Consider the following 5,129-nt stretch of genomic DNA (forward strand, 5'->3'; position numbering starts at 1 on the left):
TGAAAATTCAGCGATTTTGAATAAAAATAATCTAAAACTGGTTAAATTAAATGGAAAATAACTTTATAGTATAATCACTGGATACATATAACAATTTAATAAAAATGTTGGTTTTTTTACATTTTTTTTCTTTCCATGATGGCAGGTGAGGCCCCGCCTCACCTGCCTCTAGTGACTGCACGTCACTGCACTCAAGGTACATACATCCACACGCACATGCACCGAGGCACATGCAGTTGAAATTCCAAACGGCTCGTTTGGAGGAAGTATGAATAAAGGAAGGCAAGATTGTTTTATAAATATCTCCGCTATGCCTCCATGGTTTGATTTCAAATTTTCAGGACTTATGCAGATCCCAAATACAAAAAACAGGCACCAGTAAAGTTGATTTTGCATAATAGATCCCTTTTGAAAAGAGATTAGTAATCTCACTGGAACTTTCTTGGGTAAATAAAGGTTTAAAAATGCCACATGATTAATGTCAAACCAACACCGATGATCAAGACTGAATAAGAACGATGCAAATGCGTCCTGTTATGCTGTGAATCCACAAAGATTTTATTCTTCTGAGGCTTTCATGTGACTGATCTGCCATCTGAGCAGACAATACACAAAAGACAACCACAACACAAACCATTTGCACGTCAGCACAACCAGCTTTGGATCAGTCTTGATGCAATCAACTACGGCAATTCAAAAGTGTTTCCCTAAATAGGGACCTTTAACACCAGATAAAAGCTTTGATCAATTCCAATAAGTGTCTTTATCTCAATTTCCCCCTGGGGATTGATAATGTAGTTCTTTTGATTGTGTTTTAAAACCCTCAAGGAATCTTTGTTCCTTTGTTCTTTGAAGGACTTTCTTTTTTTCAATAATTAATCAATTGTTCATTTTTTTCTTCCTATTGACGTCTATTAAAACACATACTTTTAAATATACTATTAATCCAGAAATATCCCTACCCACGGATGATTACCTGAACGGCGGTGCGGGGTTTTATAGGGTCAGCGATCAGGTCAATGCATACGGCAGTACAAAAAATTTCTCTGGAAAATTTCACTTCAAAATAAACCCCGATGACACTTTAGATAAAACTACTGCAAGGTTTGAGCAAATAATTGACGCGCATTCAATTAAGAAATTTAAAAATATTCCTGGATGACATTCTGACAATAAAATTGCATTTGTGTAAAATATAGTTTAAAAAAAAAAGTTTATTCAAATAATGCAAACGAGTGATAACCTGTGATTAATCATGATTAATCCAAATTCAAAAATGGGATTAATCTGATCATTTGACAGCACTAGAATGGATCCTTGTACATCCCTTTGAAAGAGTTCCACCTGTGACGTATCTGTATGTCAAGCAGTCATGCCACAAGAGGGCGCTGTGCTCTAACAGTACATATGTATGTACTAGTGTTGTCCCGATACCAATATTTTGGTACCGGTACCAAAATTGTTTTGATACTTTTCGGTACTTTTCTAAATAAAGGGGACCACAAAAAATTGCATTATTGGCTTTATTTTAACAAAAAAATCTTACGGTACATTAAACATATGTTTCTTATTGCAAGTTTGTCATTAAATAAAATAGTGAACATACAAGACAGCTTGTCTTTTATTAGTAAGTAAGCAAACAAAGGCTCCTAATTTACCTGCTGACGTATGCAGTAACACATTGTGTCATTTATCGTTCTATTATTTTGTCAAAATTATTAAGGACAAGTGGTAAACAATTAATCATTAATCTATTTGTTCATTTACTGTTAATATCTGCTTACTTTCTCTTTTAACATGTTCTATCGACACTTCTGTTAAATTGTAATAATCACTCATTCTTCTGTTGTTTGGATACTCTACATTAGTTTTGGATGATACCACAAATTTGCTCCTCTCTGAGCTGCCACCTTACCGTGGTAGAGGAGTTTGCGTGTCCCAATGATCCTAGGAGCTATGTTGTCCGGGGGTTTTTATGCCCCCTGGTAGGGTCTCCCAAGGCAAACTGGTCCTAGGTGAGGGATCAGACAAAGAGCAGCTCGAAGACCTCGATGAAGAACACAAACCAAGGACCCAGATTTCCCTCGCCCGGACGCGGGTCACCGGGGTCCCCCTCTGGAGCCAGGCCCGGAGGTGGGGCACGATGGCGAGCGCCTGGTGGCCGGGCCTGTCCCCATGGGGCCCGGCCGGGCACAGCCCGAAGAGGCAACGTGGGTCCCCCCTCCAATGGGCTCACCACCCATAGCAGGGGCCATAGAGGTCGGGTGCAGTGTGAGCTGGGCGGCAGCCGAGGGCAGGGCACTTGGCGGTCCGATCCTCGGCTACATAAGCTGGCTCTTGGGACGTGGAACGTCACTTCGCTGGGGGGGAAGGAGCCTGAGCTAGTGCGTGAGGTGGAGAAGTTCCGGCTAGATATAGTCGGACTCACTTCGACGCACAGCAAGGGCTCTGGAACCACTTCTCTTGAGAGGGGCTGGACTCTCTTCCACTCTGGCGTTGCCGGCAGTGAGAGGCGACGGGCTGGGGTGGCAATTCTTGTTGCCCCTCGGCTCAAAGCCTGCACGTTGGAGTTCAACCCGGTGGACGAGAGGGTAGCTTCCCTCCGCCTTCGGGTGGGGGGACGGGTCCTGACTGTTGTTTGCGTTTACGCGCCAAACAGCAGCTCAGAGTACCCACCCTTTTTGGATTCACTCGAGGGAGTACTGGAGAGTGCTCCCCCGGGTGATTCCCTCGTTCTACTGGGGGACTTCAACGCTCATGTTGGCAGCGACAGTGAAACCTGGAGAGGTGTGATTGGGAAGAATGGCCGCCCGGATCTGAACCCGAGTGGTGTTCTGTTATTGGACTTTTGTGCTCGTCACAGATTGTCGATAACAAACACCATGTTCAAACATAAGGGTGTCCATATGTGCACTTGGCACCAGGACACCCTAGGCCGCGGTTCCATGATCGACTTTGTAGTTGTGTCATCGGATTTGCGGCCTCATGTTTTGGACACTCGGGTGAAGAGAGGGGCGGAGCTTTCTACCGATCACCACCTGGTGGTGAGTTGGCTGCGATGGTGGGGGAGGATGCCGGACAGACCTGGCAGGCCCAAACGCATTGTGAGGGTTTGCTGGGAACGCCTGGCAGAGTCTCCTGTCAGAGAGAGTTTCAATTCCCACCTCCGGAAGAACTTTGAACATGTCACGAGGGAGGTGCTGGACATTGAGTCCGAGTGGACAATGTTCCGTACCTCTATTGTCGAGGCGGCCGATTGGAGCTGTGGCCGCAAGGTGGTTGGTGCCTGTCGTGGCGGTAATCCTAGAACCCGTTGGTGGACGCCGGCGGTGAGGGATGCCGTCAGGCTGAAGAAGGAGTCCTATCGGGTTCTTTTGGCTCATGGGACTCCTGAGGCAGCAGACAGGTACCGACAGGCCAAGCGGTGTGCGGCTTCAGCGGTCGCGGAGGCAAAAACTCGGACATGGGAGGAGTTCGGGGAGGCCATGGAAAAAGACTTCCGGACGGCTTCGAAGCAATTCTGGACCACCATCCGCCGCCTCAGGAAGGGGAAGCAGTGCAGTGTCAACACCGTGTATGGTGGGGATGGTGCTCTGCTGACCTCGACTGCGGATGTTGTGGATCGGTGGAGGGAATACTTCGAAGACCTCCTCAATCCTACCAGCACGTCTTCCTATAAGGAAGCAGGGCCTGGGGAATCTGTGGTGGGCTCTCCTATTTCTGGGGCTGAGGTTGCCGAGGTAGTTAAAAAGCTCCTCGGTGGCAAGGCCCCGGGGGTGGATGAGACCCGCCCGGAGTTCCTTAAGGCTCTGGATGTTGTGGGGCTGTCTTGGTTGACAAGACTCTGCAACATCGCGTGGACATCGGGGGCGGTACCTCTGGATTGGCAGACCGGGGTGGTGGTTCCTCTCTTTAAGAAGGGGAACCGGAGGGTGTGTTCCAACTATCGTGGGATCACACTCCTCAGCCTTCCCGGTAAGGTCTATTCAGGTGTACTGGAGAGGAGGCTACGCCGGATAGTCGAACCTCGGATTCAGGAGGAACAGTGTGGTTTTCGTCCTGGTCGTGGAACTGTGGACCAGCTCTATACTCTCGGCAGGGTCCTTGAGGGTGCATGGGAGTTTGCCCAACCAGTCTACATGTGCTTTGTGGACTTGGAGAAGGCATTCGACCGTGTACCCCGGGAAGTCCTGTGGGGAGTGCTCAGAGAGTATGGGGTAACGGACTGTCTTATTGTGGCAGTTCGCTCCCTGTATAATCAGTGTCAGAGCTTGGTCCGCATTGCCGGCAGTAAGTCGGACACGTTTCCAGTGAGGGTTGGACTCCGCCAAGGCTGCCCTTTGTCACCGATTCTGTTCATAACCTTTATGGACAGAATTTCTAGGCGCAGTCAGGGCGTTGAGGGGATCTGGTTTGGTGGCTGCAGGATTAGGTCACTGCTATTTGCAGATGATGTGGTCCTGATGGCTTCCTCCGGCCAAGATCTTCAGCTCTCACTGGATCGGTTCGCAGCCGAGTGTGAAGCGACTGGGATGGGAATCAGCACCTCCAAGTCCGAGTCCATGGTTCTCTCCCGGAAAAGGGTGGAGTGCCATCTCCGGGTTGGGGAGGAGATCTTGCCCCAAGTGGAGGAGTTCAAGTACCTCGGAGTCTTGTTCACGAGTGGGGGAAGAGTTGATCGTGAGATCGACAGGCGGATCGGTGCGGCGTCTTCAGTAATGCGGACGCTGTATCGATCCGTTGTGGTGAAGAAGGAGCTGAGCCGGAAGGCAAAGCTCTCGATTTACCGGTCGATCTACGTTCCCATCCTCACCTATGGTCAAGAGCTTTGGGTCATGACCGAAAGGACAAGATCGCGGGTACAAGCGGCCGAAATGAGTTTCCTCCGCCGAGTGGCGGGGCTCTCCCTTAGAGATAGGGTGAGAAGCTCTGTCATTCGGAGGGAGCTCAAAGTAAAGCCGCTGCTCCTCCACATCGAGAGGAGCCAGATGAGGTGGTTCGGGCATCTGGTCAGGATGCCACCCGAACGCCTCCCTAGGAAGGTGTTTCGGGCACGTCCGACCGGTAGGAGGCCACGGGGAAGACCCAGGACACGCTGGGAAGACTATCTCTCCCGGCTGGCCTGGGAA

Source organism: Nerophis lumbriciformis, linkage group LG23, assembly GCF_033978685.3.
Source record: "Nerophis lumbriciformis linkage group LG23, RoL_Nlum_v2.1, whole genome shotgun sequence".
Classification (NCBI taxonomy): domain Eukaryota; kingdom Metazoa; phylum Chordata; class Actinopteri; order Syngnathiformes; family Syngnathidae; genus Nerophis; species Nerophis lumbriciformis.